Consider the following 22224-nt stretch of genomic DNA (forward strand, 5'->3'; position numbering starts at 1 on the left):
GAAGTCATGCGCCGCAGGAGGTCCTGGTGTGCTCTGGCATCCATTGATGGCAGCCCGGGAGCTGGGTCTGCCAGTGCTTCATCGGAGGAGGATGATGACGACGACTCTTGGACCAACAGGTGGGCCGTCGCGGCAAGCTGCGGGGCCGGTTGGGCGGCCTGAGCTTCCAGTGGGGCTGTTTCCGGTACCAGTGGTTGCGGTGCCGCAGGGTCTTGTTGCGGCACTCGAAGGGTGGAGGGGGGCACCCTAGACAGGGATGCCGAGGGACGGGAACGGTTCCCTGAGGCCTCTGACCCCATAGACGGTGGTGGTTGTCCCTGCCACTGATGATAGGCCCAGGGAATCCAAAAAGGCCACTGCGGATGAGGGGGCCACATCTGCTGGTTGTGGTCCCTTTGGTGCCTGGATCTGGATCTATGCGTCGAAGATGCTCCCGAAGACCCTGATCGCACCGACACCACATCCGAGTCCAAAGAGTAATCGGATTCCGGCCAGGGGGGAGCCAATGAGGAGTGCGGTGCAAACTTAGCCATCGACTCCGGATTGCCCACATGCGCACGGCGTGGACATGCTGTCTGCGGTGCTGGGGGACCCAGACCCAGTGTGGTGAACTCCGATGGCGCAGACAACTGTGGCACCAGGGTGCCCAGGCCCGGTGCCGGCTGCCCTGTCAGAAGCTGCGGTACTGGGGTACCCAAGCCCGGTGCCGTTTCAGTGTTATTTGTGGCACCGAGGTGCTCAGGCTCGGTGCCGTGTGCGCCATTTGTGGCACCGGGATGCCTAGGCCCGGTGCCAGCTGCGTCACCAGCAACTGCAGCACCGAGGTGCTCAGGCTCGGTACCAGTTGCAATGCCTGGAGTAGTGGAGCCGGGGTGCCCAAGTCTGGTACCGGGAGCGCCGTATACAGCTGCGGTGCCGGGGTGCCCATGCCTGGTGCCGTTTGTGCCGCCTGAAGCTGCGGCACCGGGGTGCCCAGGCCCGGTGCCGGTTGCGCCGACTGTAGCTGCGGCACCGGGGTGCCCAGGCCCGGTGCCAGTTGCACCGATTGAAGTTGTGGCATTGGGGTACTCCGGCCCGGTTTAGATTGCGTGGCCAGCAGGTATGGCACCGACGTGCTCAGGCTCGATGCCGACTGAGTCGTGCCCAACTGGAGCGGTACTGGGGTGCCCAGGCCCGGTACCGGGGTCGGCCACTGGGTCGATGCCGGTGCCGATGATGGCATGGAGATGGATGTCAACTGGAAGGCCACATAGCCCTGGGAGTATGGCACCAGTACAGCCAAGCAGGGCTCTGGCAACTTGGAGAGCAATGACGTGCCATGGCTCGAAGCTCCCTGGAAATGACGACCCGGCGTCATGAAGGGGGCCGTAGTAGTAGTGGGAGCCGACCCCACCGGGGTTGGTCCCGATGCATACGCCACTGTAGCATGCCGAGTCTGGTCATGCAAGGGCGATGGCAGTGCCCTGCGGGCTTGCACCGTGGGTTACCTCGACCCGTCCGAGTCAACCGACGATGGCAGGGAGGTCATAAGGCTGATTAGGTCCTGCGCCGCTTCAAAGGTGTCCGGCGTAGACGGGCAATGAGAGGGCAGGCGGCCAGGGCTTGCTAGACCCCCTCGGTGCCGACAGTGCACCGGAGTGGAGACGCGTACCGGTGACCTGCCGGTGCGGTGTCCAGCCAACATCAGCTTCTTGGACGAGGACCTGCCTCGAGACTTCTTCACCTTCTTAGATGGTGGAGAGTGAGACCGGAGCCGGGATCTTGATGCCGATGTCCGGTGCCAGTGTACGGCCTCGCACGTGGAGGCCGGTGCGCTGTGCACCGCAGGCTGGTCCAGCGGTGCTGGTTGAAGCGCCGTCTCCATGAGAAGAAGTTTCAAGCGGGAAACTCTGTCTTTTCTCATACGAGGCTTGAAAGACTTGTAGGCAATTGTCAAAGGAGCCTCACCCAGACACTTAAGGCAGCTGTCGTGTGGGTCGCCCCTGGGCATAAACTTCCCGCAGTCAGCGCACGTTTTAAAGCCTTCTGGCCCTGGCATTCCTTACCCCCAAGGGGGGAGAAGGAACAAAAACAAAAACCTAACTATCTAACTACACAACTATTTACAAAGTGAGAAACGGGAACCATTAACCTATCTAAGCCTAACAGCTATAGAGAGAGAGAGAGACGCTCCAACGACCGACACGACAGTAAGAAGGAACTGAGGTGGGGCAGCGCCGGCAGGGGTACTTATGCCCCGCCATGGTGGCACCACTCCAGGGGGCGCCCCGCCGGCGCTATGGGTACCGCTAGAGAAAACACTCCGGAAGACGTGGTGCATGCGGCGCGCACACCTACTTCAAATGGACATGAGCAACCACTCGAAGAAGAACTAGGAGTCACCAAATGAAATTAATAGGCAGCTGAATTAAAATAAACAAAAGGAAGCATTTGTTTATTCAGTGCCTGTGGAGCAATTGTGAAGGCCAAGACTATGACAGGATGCAAAAAAGAATCAGATAAGTTCATGGAGCATAGGACCATCAATGGCAATTAGCCAGGATGGGCAGGGATGGTGTTCCTAGACTCTGCTTTCCAGAAGCTTGAAATGGGTGGCAGGAGAGAAATCACTTGATAATTCTCTGTTCTGTTCATTTCCCTTGGGGGCACCTGGCATTGGCCACTGTTGGAAGATAGGATACCAGGCTAGATGAACTTTGGCCTGACATCGTATAGCTGTTCTTATGGAACAGGTGACTTAATCTCTGATGATAACTGGACAGCCGCTAATGAGATCTTCTCCCATTTGCACTGATAATAGTCTGGAGAAGCTCCATTTAAGTCAACAGGACAAAATGAGATCTCCAGAGCTCACTGTGAGCTGAAAACCTAAAATTGCCTAATCGCTTATCTGGGAGAGAGAGACCAGGACGAAAAAATAGCACTTAAAACTGTATAGAAACACACAACCCCACAACAGGTCAGTAGAGAAAATGAAGAAGACATTCTACTGAGCGTCCATAAGGTCAGAATATAAAGTACCTCTGGTTAATTTAAACATTTGTGCAGAAAGTACCCTGGAATTTTTAATGAGTGTTAAGTGATCAGGACCTCACTATTATGACAAGTCAAAATTTAGCTAATCATTAAACGTTTAGAATCAACTTACAATCAGCATACAGGCTGTGTCTACACTGGCACCCTTTTCTGTAAAAAGGATGCTAATGAGACACTTCGGATTTGCAAATTCCGCGAGGGATTTAAATATCCCCCGCGGCATTTGCATGAACATGGCTGCCGCTTTTTTCCGGCTCGGGGTTTTGCCGGAGAAAAGCGCCAGTCTAGACAGGATCTTGCAGAAAATAAGCCCTTTTCCGGAAGATCTCTTATTCCTATTTGAAAGTCTAGACGGGATCTTGCGGAAAATAAGCCCTTTTCCGGAAGATCCCTTATTCCTACTTGAAAGTAGGAATAAGGGATCTTCCGGAAAAGGGCTTATTTTCCGCAAGATCCCATCTAGACTGGCGCTTTTCTCCGGCAAAACCCCGAGCCAGAAAAAAGCGGCAGCCATGTTCATGCAAATGCCGCAGGGGATATTTAAATCCCTCACGGAATTTGCAATTCCGAAGTGTCTCATTAGCATCCCTTTTACGGAAAAGGGTGCCAGTGTAGACACTGCCACAATGTATTCAAACATCACTTTCTATCCTTTAAAAAAAATGATGCTGTTCATGTAAGTAAGTTGATGTTATACATTTTTATGCTACGAAGCAAAGAAAACCTCAGTAGATGAGATTAGAATGCATCTCAAAGAGTTCCAAAGAATCATGGGAGCATCACTCCAGCAGATGAAGATGCATTCCAATTTTGCTCTATCAGCCCCCCTTACCCTCAGAGGAGAATTTTGGAGATATATGTAATGTAGAGCAGTTAATACAGACTTAGAAAGATTGACATGGCACTTATCTAAATGGATACTGAGATTCCAGGATAACTATTGCACTTCAGTAGATAGGAACTTCAGAAGCTCAGAGTCAAAACTAACTTCAGAAAACCACAACAGCACATCTCACCTTTTCCAATAGAAATTCTGTAAGGTAGTGTATAGTACTATGCCAAGGGCATATCATCCAGACTTTTCCATTTCAACTGAAAGAAAAACCACTATCTGATAAGCTAAAATGATAAATGTTCCAGAGACTGCACAAATGAGTAGAAAAACCCTAGAGTTTTCAACAAAGAAACTTTTCTGATTTAAACCTCTTAAATTCTTCTCATGTTAGTTGTTCATTTTGCATATACTATTAAATAAAATCAAAGCGTCTGCCTCCTGCACTCCCCAACCAGAGTGAGGAATGCAGCAAATGGCACTTTTCCCTCTCTCTCTGACGAAGGGGAATAGCAAGTAATGTTCCACAGTGAGTGGCGAGGGCGTTTCTGCCCCCTGATGTGTCCTAGGGTATGTCTACACTACCCCCCTAGTTCGAACTAGGGGGGTAATGTAGTCATACGGAGTTGCAAATGAAGCCCGCCGGGATTTGAATTTCCCGGGCTTCATTTGCATAAAGCCGGCCGGCGCCATTTTTAAATGCCGGTTAGGTCGGACCCCGTGCCGCGTGTAGCCGCGCGACACGGGGTCCGACCTAGCCGGCATTTAAAAATGGCGCCGGCCGACTTTATGCAAATGAAGCGCAGGAAATTCAAATCCCGGGCTTCATTTGCAACTCCGTATGACTACATTACCCCCCCTAGTTCGAACCAGGGGGGTAGGGTAGACATACCCCTAAAGAGCAGCTGTAGGATGGGAAGCTCAGGGCTAGGGCAGTTCTGGAGTAGGGGGGAGGAATGTCCCAGTCAGCTCCATTCATCTGCCTGGTGATTCTGTCTGGTTTGTGTATGGTTTTACGAAAAGCAATCCCATTCCAGGTACATTTCATTTTCCTGGAACAACCAAACCTTTATCTTACTTTAGGATATGATAAGAGGAAGTTGTATGCGAATTTGGTCGTCCTATTTCTTACCGTTTAGGAGGAGTACTTGAACAAACAATCAGACAGAAAGACACACACTCTCTCTCTCTCTCAAAACACACACACTCTAGAAGATTTACCTGGCATCACTCAGGTCCTTAAGAGCAGGAATGGTGAGGGTGTAGGAGTCAGGTAAGGATGTTAGATAGCATGTAATTGAATAGTTGTGTAATTACATTAAATTTTAGTGATTATACGACTATTCAATAGTCCCCATAGGCAGGGCTGGCAGCCAATGCGCTCCAGCCCCACTCCCAGGAAAACACCTGCCAACCTGCACTGCTTGCCTCTTTATCAGAGGCAGCAACACGGGGTGGCGGGTGGAGTTGGTCCATGGCGGGAGCCAGTTTAAAAACCAGCTTTCCATGTGAACAGACTCCCACTTGTCACCACATGTTGCTGCCTCTGATACGGAGGCAGCAGCACGGGCAGCAGCAGCCTCTGTCCATGGGGGTCAGAGCTCCCTGTGGACAGAGGCAGCTCTATGGGATGCCAGAGCACTGACTCCTATTTGACCCCCATCCCGTTACCTTAAAGATGGCTCCTTGCATTTATTGGCTCCCGCCTGCCCGCCTCTTCCCCCCCCCACCACTATCCATGCTGCTGCCTCTCTATCAGAGGCAGCTGCAGAAGGGAGGCTGAGGGAGCAGATGGATCTGCTGTTCGTGGAGAACTGGCTTTTAAGCCAGCTCCTCAAGGGCACCAGCTCCCATTCCCCCCATCTTGCTGCCTCTGATACAGAGGCATCAAAGCGGGGGAATGCACGTAGTCAACAAGATTACAACCCAGAATTATTGGTTAATTGTGTAGTTGTGTACACGTTGACATCCTTAGAGTCAGGGCAAGACTTAGAGTTAAGCATGTGGTGGGCTCAAGGAGGTGTGCGGATGCAGGAGTCAGGGTTGGGGGATTAGAAGGGTTCAGGGCAGAGGGCTCAGTGTCTGATGCAGTGGGAAGTCTTGGGCAGGGGCAGTCCTGGATAGGATGGGGGACATCACCCCAGCCAGCACCTTTCACTAGTGATTCTGTCTCTCTTCTATGTGTTTTATGTGACCCTATATGAATTAGGGAGAGGCGAGGAAGAGCTTCAGCCCCCCTACAACATATCGTGCTTTTAGTTATGACGTTATGATAAAAGGAAGCTGTATACTAAATGTAGCAGTCCTAGCCCTTAACTTTAGAAGGAGTTTTTTTTATCCATCCCCACACAAACAGGGGGGGAGGGTGAGTTCAGCTCTCCCCGCCCCACACACACAACTGAATCCTGACCTTGCTTTAATTTATAAAAGGAAGCTACATACCAAATATGGTGGTCTTGAACGAACAGATGGACAGATGCTCAGACAGACTCACTTACTCACGGACAGACAAATTCTCTCAAATACCAATGTGACGGTTTTGCCTCTCCATGCTGTATAAAATTGACTTATGGATATAAATATGCATAACTTGAAGATGTTTTGGACAAAATACCTCATGTAACCTATCAAGTTTAATGTCACAATCTGCTGGATCTGTATTTTGGTGTTTGTAGCATTCTTGGATATAAAGTTAGAAATACGGTGATGATTTTAATTGTGCAAATGAAAGCCATTAAGGGTGTTTCCCGCAATGTCTGGATGATCACTTGTAAACAGCCTCTTTTGTCCTTTAAGTCTAAACAGTGGTTGGTCTTAGGAAGACATGTGACCACCCCAACTGGTAGGATCTGACTAGGTAATTTTCCATAGGTGGGAGAGAGAACAAGTTCCCACCCGAAGTGAATCTCTAAAACAATGGAAAGCTTTGTCTTTGGCTGGCTGGATACACCCAAGGAAGTAGCCAGGGACACCAGGGAGAAAAGGATCTTCCCTGGCTTGGCAGTTTAGCTAATATAAGAACAGTTTTAGGGTAAGTTTGCAATAAGCTTTAATATGTTAAAACTAGCTATGTGTTTTCTGTTTATTTTAAATTTGTAATTTACTTTGCTCTGGTTTCACTTGCAACCACTTAAATCCTACTATTTGTATTTAATAAAATTACTTTTATTTACTATCAAGTCCAGTGTAATTGATTATCATCTGGGGGAGCAATCAGTGTGTACATCCTCCTTTCATTGTTAAAGAGGGCATGCCGGAATAGTTTACTTGGGGTTCTGAACCCAGTTGGGGGTTGGTTACCTGGATGCTATGCCTGAAACTGCAGACCTGGGGGAGATGAGGAGATCTGGCCCAGCAGGACAGGGTGGTGAGAAGCCCCAAAGGTGAGTTTCAGTGGCTTTGTCAGCACACTGGGAAGCAGCTCCATGGTATAGTGTAGGCATAGATATAGATATAGATATGAACCTCCATACTCTGCGTGTTCTTAATTTGAGAACACCCCATGGTATGGAGGAGGAGGGTTGTTGCTGTTCCCACTCCCCTCCAGCTGGGGGAATGGCAGCATGTTGAGCCATTTCCCCTATGGCTTTTCCCTGCTGCAAACATAGCGGTGGGGAGTACAGAGCTAGGTGTGCCGGGGAGTGGGGCATCAGGTAAGCACCCCACCATCTCACGCCCAGACCCCACAGCTTCCTCCTTGGCCTAGAAAAATCTTTTACCCAGCATACCTGGTTTCCCAGGATTAAAGAAGCTCTAATGAGGAAGGAAGGAAGGAAGGAAGGAAGGAAGGAAGGAAGGAAGGAAGGAAGGCACGCACATACATACACACACACACACACACACACACGAGGGATGTAAAATGCTAGTTAATTAGTTAACTGGTTAAACATAGAATAGCCCTCTATCTGCAGCAGGCAGGAGGCTGTTCCAGCCCCAATCAGTTAATTGAAACCAGTAAGCATCACTCGGTAAGGATGAGGCTTACTGGTTAACCAGTTGATTGATTAACCAGTCACATACACGCATCTCAGTCTATGGCAAATACTCTGAGCATTCTGAACAATCAGGACATAAATATTCAATAATAAAAGTTTTTGCATGTCTACATTAAGTATTGCCAAGAAAGTATTGTTATTGTTTTGAACGGAAGATGTTAAGAAAAAGGCACTATGTTCAAACTGATCTTGAACATAATTTCATGTGATAGAAAGGTGGCAAGCTTTCAAAAACTATCCAATAGCTTTCTCAATATAGATAGTAGGAACAAAATGGGGAATTAAGTCTATAGCAAAATAATAAAACAAAAAACAACAACTATAAAGTGCATACTTTACCAAATCCCTGCTTTTCTTCAGTTCATTTTTGAAGCAGAGCCAAATAGATGACTAAAACCCATAAAGAGCCAAACACATAGATATCAGGAGATACATTTCTTAAGATGACTTACATGCTGAGTTGCACAGGTTCTAAGAGGCATCAGCTATTCATGTGTCCTTCATATTTCCTAAAAAAAGGTGTTCAACTTTAACAGTATTAGGGTATGTCTACACTACCCCGCTAGTTCGAACTAGCAGGGTAATGTATGCATACCGCACTTGCTAATGAAGCCCGGGATTTGAATTTCCCGGGCTTCATTAGCATAAGCGGGGAGCCGCCATTTTTAAATCCCCGCTGCTTCGAACCCCGTGCAGTGCGGCTACACGGGGCTCGAACTAGGTAGTTCGGACTAGGCTCCTATTCCGAACTACCGTTACTCCTCATGAAATGAGGTGTACCGGTAGTTCGGAATAGGCACCCTAGTCCGAACTACCTAGTTCGAGCCCCGTGTAGCCGCGCTGCACGGGGTTCGAAGCAGCGGGGATTTAAAAATGGCGGCTCCCCGCTTATGCTAATGAAGCCCGGGAAATTCAAATCCCGGGCTTCATTAGCAAGTGCGGTATGCATACATTACCCTCCTAGTTCGAACTAGGAGGGTAGTGTAGACATACCCTCTCATATCTTAATGGTGTTTTGTCACGTAAAAGTATGTGAGGAACACAGGAGTTCTGTGCGCATTGCACATCGATTGGAGTAGAGAGCCCAGTATTACAGATTCATCAGTGGAACAGAAAATGTTATAGACGGATCTGATTTTGTTTGGTGATGGTGATTTTTGAAAAATCCTGATCTTATATTCTGCCTAGAGAATTGTCGGAAGCATGTACATTATCCCAAGGAGCATTATTTCCATAGTCATATTCTTTTGACAAAGAAAAATTCTCTGTGACAAAATAGACAAGTAGCTGGAGAGATGACATATGAGTGATATGTTAAACAGATCGGGTAAAGTGTTGAGTAGAACTGTAATCTGCTTTTCATGCATTTCAAACAATATTTTAAATTAAGTTCCATTTCTTTCTATTGCAGTCTTCTTGAATCTTAGCAATTACTGTACATCTAAAAGCAGTGATGGATGAACCACAAAAGATCTGTAGCTATGGTTCTGTTCAGAAACGCATTAAAAACCTGTCATTTTCTAGTCAACAATTCTTAATTTCAGCTTGGCTACAAACACAGTGATGCACAGATTTTCTTTTACCATTTTGGATGTTCTAATCCAAGCTGAAAATAGAAAATAAACTGATAGTTTTTTCTAAGCAAACAAAAACAAAAAATCAATCACACTTTTTCAAGGCGTGTTGTTGAGTTTAAAACCTAATGTCTATTGGGGAGATTCCCATTGAGTTCAATGGGCTCTGTGCTGGGCTCTAAATGATGGTTTTAGCTGGTTTTATCTGAACAAGTTAATCCATCTTTATCTTAAAGTTTCATAATTCACAAGCAGATACTGCCTATCCCATACTTCCCTGAGTTACACTGACAAGGAAAACCAAGTTCAGATTTTTAGAACCAGCTTCTTTCTAAAGCCTTTTATGCAAGAAAGTAGCATTGTTTGATCCACAGCTGCAGGGTGGATAATAAGGACAAAGACTAGGACAAACAGAGAAAACTAGAAAGGGAATCAATACACTTCAACAGTAACTGGAAGAAAAGGGATCATGATAAAAGTACTATGTGTAGTTTTACAAGTAATATAATACAGTTCTCAAAACTGAAGCAATGATTCATTCTGTACTGGAAATCATTATGCTTAAATCTTATGATGAGGGTCAGGCTTGTAAACTGCTAGAACCAAATTACATTCCTGAGGGGAGGGGGCAGATTTGAAATAGGAAACCAGCATCCATTAACTAAAGTCTTGTGCATACAAAGCTCCCCAAAGTCAGATAGAAAACCAGCTGAGCCTTTTTTTCCTGTTCTTAGTGAAACTCAGAATAATCCAGCATAGAAAGAGAAGTATTATAGAAGCTAGTGTAACTTTATTGTGAACATAATAATCTCTCTATATCAAATGTGACATTTTCAGAAGCATGATTAAATGCTACTCACCTTAAAATGTGTTTAATGATTAGTCTCCAGCCAGCTGCAAGGGAAAGAATATCTACATTCATCTAAATGTTTTTCTTTCCTTTTTGCTATATATTCTATTAAAAAAATAATGGGCAGTCACTAAGACTGAATTTAACTTCTCCATATGTGTAGTCTGCTGGTGCTCATACATGGCGGTTAGCTGATACCTCAAGCTACCAAGAAGAACAGTTTCTGTTCAGAACAGTGCTGTCTGATTTAAAATCCTAGGCTCTGGTTACTTCAGGATTCAGGGAAAGGTATTTAATAAGCAAAATACTGCAAACAATTCTGCCACTACAGCCATTACAAAACAATGCTTCCAAAATCTTACAAAATTTCCCAAGATTTTTGTAATAGACTAAAATAGCAAGGGAGTCGCTTTGCAAGTGTTCTAAAGGCTTTTGAAATGCACAAAGGTATCTGGTTTTGACATGAAAACCTCTGTCAGGTATTTCCAACATCATTTCCAAATATACTGGAAAATATATGCAAAATAACTTGGTTTTAAAAGATGTGATCCTACAGGAGTCCAGACAGCTTCAATAGCACATTGAAATCAATAGCTGTTATGTGAAGATGCTTGCAAGATTAGACCCATAGCTAGACCCACAACCAATAATGCTCCTAACCTAGGTTTAGCTAAGGCAAGCTGACTAAGCTGCTTTTATAATCTTCCAGATTACACTATACTTTGTAGTACAGGAGCACAAACCATTACAAATGCTGAATTATTCTTTGAGGACATTTTCCTTTTAAATGTTTTGTCCTTATTCTCATTAGGAGGAAGAAAATAAAGTCCTTTCACAATGTGCTATCGATTTGGAACTCCATCCCCTTCCCTTGCCTTTCCTGCCTCTCTCAAAATTAGCCAGGAGCTGCTTGCTGCCCTTAGAACAGATGGCCTGATCTGAATCATTGTTGCACCTGACAAAGCCATTTTTCCAATGAGTGTGAAGTGTTGCCATCCTAAACTGGAAACATTTTATACTCATTTTGCACTGTTGTAAGTAACTACACAAGGTATAGGACAACAGTGAATCAAAAGTTCATGATCTTTTAATAGAAAGTCTTCTAAAGAAACCACAGAATTAGCATCTGCAAACATAAGATTTATCTGGTCTCCAGGAACGTCCTAGCTGGACCTAATGCTTAGTTGCCTACAAGACTTGTAATTTCTCTTCTAGACAAAGGGCATTCCTAGCCTGGAGATTGCTGTTCATACCTACCCAAGATAAAAAGGAAGTTTCATTCCTGGGCTCTTTAAACAAACAGAAGGTGAGTGCCATCTAGAAGTCTCTGAGACTCTAATTCTGCTCTTCTGTCTTCCAGGAAACAGCAAATAGATTTCTATGTCAGATTAGTGCAGAAGAAGAATTCGGTTTTCTCTTTAGCTCATTTCCTAAAATGATGCATCAAGAAGAGAATAAAGACATGACTAGGGAGTGGGGGAGAGACATATACTACCTTAGACTTTGGTTGGTTGGGTTTTTGACTGGTGAGTAGGTTGATTTTGCTTGGGCAGCTGAGTAAATTACAACATATTCCACAGCAACATAACAACGTTGTACCTCTGCACTGAGAAGAGGGGATTTTTTTATTGTTCTTAATTATAACTAGCTGTAAAATTCTACAAATAAATGCTAAAATGAAGGAATAAAATAATTTGCAAGAAAATACTTGCCAGGAGTACAGATTCAACCAGATTACCAAACCATGAGCTGATCTAAAATCAAATAAATCATCTAGCCTGTGTCTTACCTCTGAGACAAGTCAAATGTTTATATTTTAGTTTGAAATTCAGGCACATTCAGTAGCATATCACTATCACATCATAGGTTATATTGGCTTCCTGCTCTCATAGTTCACAAATTAAAGAGGAAATAAATGCTTTTTAAGTAGTTGCTTATTGGGAATTTGGAAGAATATAAAACACATCTGGTTTGCCTTCATATCTGCTTCAGGATAAAGCTTGCTTAGAAGTATAGAGCCAAACAGAGTTCGCAGGGCTATGAAAATATATTGGCTGTATCAGGCTTCATTTTCTTTTAGTTCACTACATTACAAATTACAGTCCCTGTTGTTCTATGTTCTATTGCCTGCTGTTTGTCAACCTCACTTACTATGGGCCTGGTCCAAGGTTCATTGCAGTTAATGGACAGGCTTCTATTAAGTTTAATGGGTGTTGAGTCAGCCCCTATAGTCACAGCATCTGATCAGCAGAGTGATCATCTTCAGACTATGTCTAGAAATGAATTTGTGTTGTAGATAAAAAGTCTGAGGAATTTCCACCCTCAAAGTAGTTTACTTGGAAATGTTACACACCAATTAGAATATGAGCACAGAAAGAAAAAGCATCTTCTTAACTACAAATATGTTAACTTACTGGCAAAACACCAGAGAAAAGGCTGGTTATGAGCCAGTTTTGTTTATTCTTCTTAAGATCCTCCACATTTTATCTTAAAGGTCATCAAAGCAAAAATCACCAGATATTGTACCACCAGATCTTTTTTGCTTTTCTGCCATACCTTTGAGTTACCATATATCTAAAGAACAACACTCAAAGAACAAATAGACACTCCTGCAAGGTAACTTGAGAAAACCGATTTTACTAGCAGCCTCAACCACACTATGATATAAATATATCACACTGTTGTCATAATAAGAAATGAAGAATCTGAAACTGGTACACATGTAGGAACTTTGTGGTAGTGTGCAGTAGCCAAGAGGCTATAAATTTATCCTTTCCCATCTGTCACCTGACTACAGACACATTTAAAGTATCAGATAATATCTCAAAGACAAGGGAATTAAAAGTGAGCACTTAGCAGCCATGTGTACTGCAAATGTAATGTATCATTAGCTAGTGTGTCTCTCTACCACGGTCCTCTACTGGATGGAAAAAAATATTAAATGGGTGACATAGACCATATATATATGAAAATCTGTAGAGATTCTCCATTGTCCTGCACATTTAGAGAAGGAGGATTGGAGTTCTGTTCCCACTGTTGCTAAGATATTCTGAATAGCCTTAGGGCAGTATGGATTTTTTTAAAAAATACAGATAGAAAAAGAGTACTGAGTTCTGACTGACAAGTTTCACCGGAAAAGTACCACTTCTAGAGAAAAGTCTCTCCCAGGAACCAACTAGCAAGCAAACTATCAAAATGACTGAGCTACATGCCATGAACCAAATAGCTCAAAATTCCATCATGAATTGTATCTGGTACTACACCATCCTCCTGAGCATCTGTTTGTGCCAGAAGGTAAATACCAAATATGACGACAGCATAGCACATGGGTGGCGTTTTTGTTTTTAATTGTGTGAATCTATGTTATCTAATATTACAGCAAGATTATGAATATAGCAAGATTCTTCGCCATCCACAGACAAATGGCCATTAAGGAATGAAAGGCTTGAGAATATCATTGCTGAGATACAACTTGGAGGGGAAACATCTAGACCTGTCACAAAAGCTCACAAAAGAGATGTTGTTTCCGAACTGTGGTTCTCCATATATGATACATTTGCTGATCAGTTATTTCCTACAAAGTAAAACAATGGTAATTTGAGCTGCAGCAGGTGACTGTGGCTATTTTCCACACTCTGGGTCTGAAGATTCATATTCTTAGTAACTTCTTGTCTATTAGAACTAACCACTTGACACATCAGTAGTAGAAATGTGAGCAAAGACGTCAGCCACCCTGTGCATCTGAACCTCATTCTGAAAAGCAAATTAAAAGTCCACTTGAAAGCAAAGGTGACATTTGTATGTCATGCTGCCAGCAAAGCTGCAGTAGCTTCTAATCCATTCTCAGAATCCAAAATCAGCAGCAAAGTTATTTAAAAGAGAAGAGCATGATAGTAGCTTTGCTTGCATTTGTCAGGAGCTGAGCTTGCAGATTTTGTGAGTTTGTTGCACAGAGTATTAGAAAGATTTCAGAAAAATCTTATACTAACATTTTGTAGGTTAAATCATTTTTTCTTCATCCCTGAAAATGCATGGCATATTTGCCAATGCTCTGTGGGGTTCTGACAGAGCTATCTTTGGATACCTGATAAGATAACATGATGAATGCTCTTAAGACTCTAAATAAGTTAAAAAACAATCCCAGAATTCTTGTATTAAACTTTTCTGACTGCAGCTAAGCTCTCAGCTTTCTATCAGATTAACATTTATTAAGTTATGTCTTCTATTTTTTTCCATTGTTAGGCTGCCCTAAAAATTGAAAGCAATATTTCTCAGGCAAAATGTGCAACAGATCTAGAGACTGCACTGCAAATAGATCAAAAGATAAAATACTGTACAACACCCAAAACCTACGGTATATAATTAGAGATTGAAAAAAGTTCTTCTATACGTAAAGGGAAAATGTAACGGAATAAAGTGTTTTTTAGTAAATGATGATAGGATTGGATTAATGACGTATCTATTGGCTGATCATATGGGAAAAGCACAAGGGTGGCTTGCAGAAGCCTTTCCCCTTGCAATCACTCATGGAGTGAAGTTAAGAGGAACAGATAAAGCATATATTAGTGTTTTCAGAGACCTGGATACTGTGGTGATAAGAGAGGTCATATAAGGTCAAGTGGGCCAAAAAAACTAAAAGATTTATTGCCATCTGTGTGATCACACAATGCACACAGTTCAGTCCTGTGTTTGGCCCATTTGCCAAGTCTTTGACTTCCACGCTGATCTCTCTTCCCTATATTGCTTGCACCCATTTCACTCAGGTAAGCAAGAGAGAAAAGAGAAAAAACTACTGTTGTGAACTGTGGCCACTGAAAGCTTCACGAAGATCTTTTGGTCCTTTAAATTTTAGTTCTATTGTCTCAACACAAAATCTGGTTGATTCTGACCATGCCTGATTTCTTAGAGCATAGGTACTATAACTGGGTTGCAAATAGGAGCTGGGCTGCAGCTACCCTTCCCTTCCAATATTGTTAAATGGGGGAAGGGATACTGGCTAGATCACCAGTAGAATGGATGGACTATGGAGCATCCTCGTATGGAAAAGGCTGTGAGTCTAGGGCTTAGCAGAAACTTTGTTCCCCCTCTTCCATCCCTTCCCATTCAGACCATCCACATCTCCCTCATTCCAGTCATCCTCATTCACCAAGGCCAACCTCAGTCAGATTCTTCATGTTGTGAAAATAGTAGCTGAAATTGACATGAAACTGATATAACCCGATAAACCTGTTTCACCCCATCTCTGTTACATCCTGGCCTTTTTGAGATTGTTACAGTTAAAGCGGGGGGGAGGGGGGAGAGAGAGTCTTTATTTGACTTTGATTGCTGGTTAGACTGCAGACTAACAAATAATAAAAACAAGGGTGAGGCTCATAAGGAAACAAATGCTCACAGTTACCCAGTGCAGATAATGTTTTCTCCATGCTGGCTGTCTGAACAAAAAATCTTTTCTATTCATGTCATTTGAAATGAGGAAGGGTAACAAGCAAATACAGGTACAAATATAAATGAATCCTTGTAACTTAGTTAACTCAGTTTAGATCATTCAAAACAGAAAAGTGGCTAACACTACTGCGAGGGTGCTGTATGAAAGCAGAAACAATAGTGATGCTTTTTTATACCACAAAGTCAAGTCTTCCATGTATGTGTATACACACACACACACACACACACACACACAGAGAGAGAGAGAGAGAGAGATTGTCTGAAAACTTATATTGAAGTTACCTGTCCTGTTTGTATTAAAATTCACATATACAATGAAATAGCTGCATAACTAGCACATCTTTGAGAGAGTATTGGCAATGATTTTTTCTTAGGCAATTATAACTTGTTGCTACCTCACTCATTCAGAATCTAGTCATCTGAGCATCTGGCAACAGCTAGTTTTTTCCTCCCTGAGCTGCTTAACCTACAAAAGAAGAAAAAGATAGGTATTCAATAGCTTATGATGATGCAACAGCATGATGTGTTGTTATATACATTTCCCTGTCCTAGAAATAAAATCATCCTTAAAAGGTGATTGTTAAGAAAATCATGGGATTTTATAGACAAAATTGACAATAGAGCAACAACAAATTGCAGTGTTCACAACAAAAAAAAGACAAAATATCATTAAAAGATTAATAAATAAAAGCAATTTTAAAAGTATCAGTAAACAAGTAGTCTACTCTGAAAGCAAAAAACCAGACTTCTATGTAATGCATACCTAATTATAATACACACACAAAGCTGGATGTACAGTAATAGGTAATATAGAGGGTAGATACCAGATGAAAATGACAAAGATACAGATGGCCTGAGTTATCGGGCTATATACTGTAGCTTATTCAGTCTTTCAACAAGTTCTATACATGGCATATCATATGGTAGCTCTTTTCTTAATTCCATTTCCCTCATGTCATAGTAAGATCCTTTTACATCTTCCGTTATTGTCCCACAGAGTCAGGAGTCACTCACCATATAACTATCTATATGCTACAGTCTATTAACAGTAATTAAGTTTTAAATGCCAATGCAGACTAAGCATTCTGGATATGCAAACCAATAAGAAATTAAACATGAGAAAAAACTAAAAAAATTCTGTAGGAACTGAGGCATCGACGTATGCCTTCCTTTTATTACATATACAGAATCATGGCTTTTTGATTTCACTGATCCAACTCATGTGGTGTTCAAATAGCCAATGGCTAGTACAGTGTTTTTCTGACTATCGCCCATCACAAACTAGTGATCGTCAGAACTTTACCTAGCAATCTGCAGATTGAGGCATCTGAGAGCCATATTTGACAGTGTTTACGCAACTGATGTGTTGAGGCCACAGCCTGTCAAACTGACAAACAATGTTTCCTTGTGCCCCTTTCCCCACCTCACTGCCAATCTGGTGTTCTTCTTTTATACTTAGATTGTAAACTCTTTGTGGCAGGAGCCATATTTTTCTTTGTTTGCACGCAGGGCCTAGTACAATGGGACCAAAGGTTTTGCTTGGGGCTCCCATGTGCTACTTCAATACAAATAACAAATAAATAACCAAATAAGTGGGTGACTGTGGGCAGATGAGTGAGCAGAGGCTCTCTCTTTTACTAACCCATTCATAGACTAAAAAGGTGTAGACCCACCAGCCTACATGGGAAGAAAAATCAGGTAGACAATGCACAGAATGAAAACAAGAGTGCCAGGCAGCAGTCAATACAAATGACAGAGATCATAGCAGGACCCTAACTAGTTTCACCTTTATTCTAAGTAGCCTAGGAGACCTGTGAATAATTATATTTAAATAACTCAATTCCAAGAATCAGGTAAGTAACTATTTCAATCAAATCAAGTCATCTGGAACAATTTGCTTTTATAAATATAATATCCAATGTTGTTGTTTTTTTAATTAAAAACTGCCAGAACATTTGGGTTCCATTTCTGTTAACTAGCCATGCTTTTTCTAGCTATGTGTCTCTAAGAACTGACTTAAAGTGGGGAGCAAGGAATGTAAAGATTCCACATTTGAATCAGGAGAGATATAGAGATGATTAGATCATACTCCCTTGTCAGACATCTATACATTAGGAGAAAAAATGGAATGGGTGGAGGATTATTTTTAAAGGGGGGGGGGGGGGGAAGTTGCAGATACAATTTTTTCATAAGGGCCATGCTAGCACTGAACCAGTTACCAAAGTTCTAAATTGTTCTCTACTTTTTGTTAAACATAAGAGGAAAAATACTGCTATGAATATGAATCAATGTGTTTTCAGTGCTAAATAAAAATGTAGACAGTAAAACTAAATCACATATATTGAAATGTTATTTTGGTTTTATGGAAATGTAATCTGTGTTATGACATTTGCATTTCATAAAACTGCTATAGATAACTAATCTTCCAATGCATTGCATACCATTTTGTCACACACACAAAAAAGCAATACTGAATCATATATTTCCTTCTGCAAACTGGAATATTCCATGACAAATGTATCGACATTAAGTGTAAAAATTCACAATGAAATCCATAAGTACATTAAAAATAGATTATTTTCTTATACACTGCACATAAGTATTAGAAGCAAATAAAAAGTATGAGTTTAAACAACAGAATATATGGATGTTTGAATGAGTTTTAATAATTTTTACATTTTAAGTGAAAATTATGTACATTTGTATATACTGCCAAAATAAATGGAACATGCTGGTTAACAGAACATACTGGTACCTCATTAAAATACATATTTCTTAACCCATGCCAAAACTACATGCTTTCTCTCAACCTCTTAGAAAAGAAACAGTTGCAACAAGGTCTCATTTTACTAACATTTAATTATTCAAATTCTATATATTATATTGACTACAAAATATTAGAAATCAGGATTACGAACACACAGGTGACAAAATAAATTAAGTGCATGTGATGATGCATTTTCCATGCTTTTTCTCCTTTTTCTTTTGCCTTTCCTTCTGTTTTCTTTCCTTCCCTGTTTCCCCTTTTCACACAAATCCTGATCCAATGTCCACTAGCAGTCTGTTCTTCAACAACTCTAGTCATTTACAGTGATTTTATCAATCCTTAATATGTATTCGGTCCTGAGCATGCAGACGCATGTGCTACAAAGACTCCTTTACACCGTTATGGGGTCCTGTGGATTTCAATGGGCCTTGGAGAGAGTGCACAAGTCTTTGCTAGTGAGTCTGCTTCAAGACTTTCCACTCTACTCCTCCAAACACATACACACATGTTTAACTTTAATACCATGAATAGTTTCATTTAAATCAATAAGATTGCTTATGGTTGTAAAGTTAAGCACATGCCTACATGTTTGCAGGATCAGGGCCTTAGAGAGGATTTGCTGTATTGGCAATATTCTATCATAACCATCAAAAGTGATTTAGGAACACAATTTCCATCCACTTGCAATAGGACATGAACTCCCAAGTTATTCAAGGTTAGATTTTTAAAGACATTTAATGACCTAAAGATACAAATGAACAATGAAAGATGAGAGAAAGCCTATGTTCATTGTTAAACAAATAAATGAACAAATGAATATTTGTGTCAGAGAACAATTTAAATAAAATTAGTTTAAGATAATTAAAAACATCATTGTCTTAGGATAAATATATTTTCATCTGTGTTGTGAAGGTTAATATGAAAGATATGAGTTAATGATATAAAAATAATTCATATCTGTTTTGTGTACCAGCTTGAAAAAGAACAGCAGCTTTTAAAGCTATGAGTGTGTGAAATGCCACATTTACACTTTTTTCTCTGCATAATTAGATTTTTGTGCATACTGTAGTTGACAAATACACACACACAAATAGAGGAGAGAAAAAAAGAAGCAAAAAGAAGCCTTAATTCTCATATTAGAAAACTGAGTATTCAACTAGCGATAGCAGCTGGAATGAAAATGGCTGAAAGCAATAAAAATCCATTTTACCATTTAGTACAGTTTGTCAGACTAGAGAAATGGGATTGAATTTCAAAGCCACAGGCAAACTGGCAGCAATCTGTGGTTATGCAGTTGATAGTTTTTAGGGCTTTTTTTTATTATTTACAACTCTTTTGATAAGCCTTCAGCAAGTTACATAGGTTGCTCTGGTTGTATCTCGTTTGACTGGATTAGAATACTTGATGACAGTTTGGATAAGTTTAAGGCAGATGGTTCTTGACATTTTTCATGCCATCAGTTACAACCCATGCAAGGAAACTCTTTCATCCTTTGTTTATCCTTCACTTAGAAGCCACTATAGTAGATCGTTAAACTTTCATTTTTCACAGAGCTGATTAAGGCATAGTACAAGGCAGATGTTATGCAGCACCATTTTTAACAATTTACATTTAGCACCAAAGCTGGCTTTGTACTTGTTCCAGTGGATCAATTCACATTTCAAAAACTTCAAGGTCAACCTCTAAGTATTGCTACTGTATTGAACACTGAAAAGGTTTCAGAAAGTTTTCTCTGTGACAGCGGTATTTGATAATATATGTGCTGGCCATTCTGTTTACATATTTATATCTGCTAAAACTAATCCAAGTCTCCATAGTTGATCTCTGCCAAAATTAGAAGACAGATTGCTTTGTAAGATTCAAATATTTAACCAACTTGAACAGACTAGAAAGAAGAAAGGGTTATTCTTTCCACTTATAGCATTATTATGTCATTATATTCCACATCAGCATTTCAAAATAGAAAATAATCACTCTTCCCACACCTACAGTTGGTCTTGTAGTACAACAGATCAGGCAGTACACACTGACTGATAAAAACATGTTTACTGTTATACATCATATCTTTATGTATATAGTGTATTTTAGAGATTATGTAAATTATACACTTCTTAGAACAAAATAACAATAGACTGATGTAAACAAGAATACATTAAAGCACCTTTAGTGCATGGCAAAATGGTGACAAACAAGGTAAACTAAAAGCACTGCCTGACAGCTTCATTTTTATTTTTAAGAGCGCTTGATGCTTCCTGGAAGACTTTGAAAAACTCTCTCTTTAGAGATAATAGGACACATCTGAGCTTGTGTAAATTACCATTCCTCAATTGAAGTTAATGGAGCAATAACAATTTAAACCAGTGGAGAATTTGCCCCAATAATGTATGTTGATGTCTCATACATTACTGTTTACTTCCTTCCTGCTTTTTCCTCTTATTTAAGAACATTTTCATCCAAAGAGGGTCTTATTTCCTAAGTGTTCCACCACAGTGGTTATTTATCATTCATTTGCAGTGATAATCTGGATGTGACATCATAATCGTTTCCCTAAAAGAAAGGTGATGTCACAAACCATGAATTCTGATTTCAAAGAGGGTGAAATGCAGCCTGGTACAGAGTGTCTATGACAGGATCATGGAAGGCCCTCTATATTCACTTTGACATAATCCAAGGCTTAAGTGGTGTGAAAAGCCTTGTGTTGGTGTGAATTTACCATGGCAGAATAAAATAGGGGCGCAGAAACTTTTAGGAAACAAAACTCCATTTTTTTCCATTTAAATTGTCCATTAATGTAGAAAAATGTGAAAGAGGAAACATAACACTACACTCATGACCACCTTCAATTAAGAGACTGTGCTCAGTATCTCTGAAAATCTGTGTTCCCTTGACTTCAACTAGAATGGAGGGCACTCAGTATTTTTGCAAATCATGACCTATTATTAAATTATCCAAGTGATACTAGCTAGTGCCTATACCATAACTTCATCCTCGAATACCTCCTGATCCCACTCCCTTTTCACAGTCAATTTACTCTATTTTTCCCGAATCTGCACCATAAGGACTGTTCTACCCCATACCTAACTCCCATCTGTTACCACAGAAGCTCCTTCATCAACAATTATCTACGTTATTAATTTGGGGAATAATCTTAATATTAAACTCGGGCCCTAGTCCTGTAAACCTCACTAGATGTCAATAGCCTTTTCTCACCTGCGTAGCTCCAAGTCAGTCAATAAAGAATTGTTCTTAGATGAATAACTGCGTGTGTGTCATGGAAATAAACACAAATACAGCTCTACCACGAAAGCTATTTTTGGTCCTGAAGAGGTAGTTCTCTAGAATCTCAACTTCAGCAATCCTTGAGCTTCTGAATGGCAGATGCCAGGACTCCACAACAGGAGATGGATCACTTATCTTCATGCCTTGTGCAGCATCTGGCAGTGACCATTATTGGAAGGCAGGATATTAGGAAGAATGGACTATTGGTCTGACCCAGCATGGCTGTTCTTATGTTCTTACCCCTTTCCCAGTGGCAGACTTACAGATTGTGTCCCAACAGACTTGTCATAAATGTCAGTCAAACTGACAGAAAAGAAGCTGAGGAATGCAGTGACCACACATGTTCTATGCTCCCAATGTTCCAAGAGTGAAGCCTGGCTTTTTCCTTGTCTTATAAATACACAAACCAGAGGCACTTTGAACAGGTAACCATAGCTCAGTTACAT

The 22224-nt window shown here is 41.5% G+C and overlaps 1 long non-coding RNA gene across 1 annotated transcript; it reads right to left on the minus strand.

Annotated features, from left to right (window-relative positions):
- Positions 1 to 8345: 8345 nt before the first annotated feature.
- Positions 8346 to 21041, minus strand: LOC142831161 (uncharacterized). Its single transcript, XR_012906833.1, has 5 exons — positions 20901 to 21041; positions 16015 to 16198; positions 11545 to 11717; positions 10298 to 10331; positions 8346 to 8372 (listed from the first exon to the last, which is right to left on the minus strand). It is a non-coding gene; the product is annotated as an uncharacterized LOC142831161 (long non-coding RNA).
- Positions 21042 to 22224: the final 1183 nt, after the last annotated feature.

Source organism: Pelodiscus sinensis, chromosome 12, assembly GCF_049634645.1.
Source record: "Pelodiscus sinensis isolate JC-2024 chromosome 12, ASM4963464v1, whole genome shotgun sequence".
Classification (NCBI taxonomy): domain Eukaryota; kingdom Metazoa; phylum Chordata; order Testudines; family Trionychidae; genus Pelodiscus; species Pelodiscus sinensis.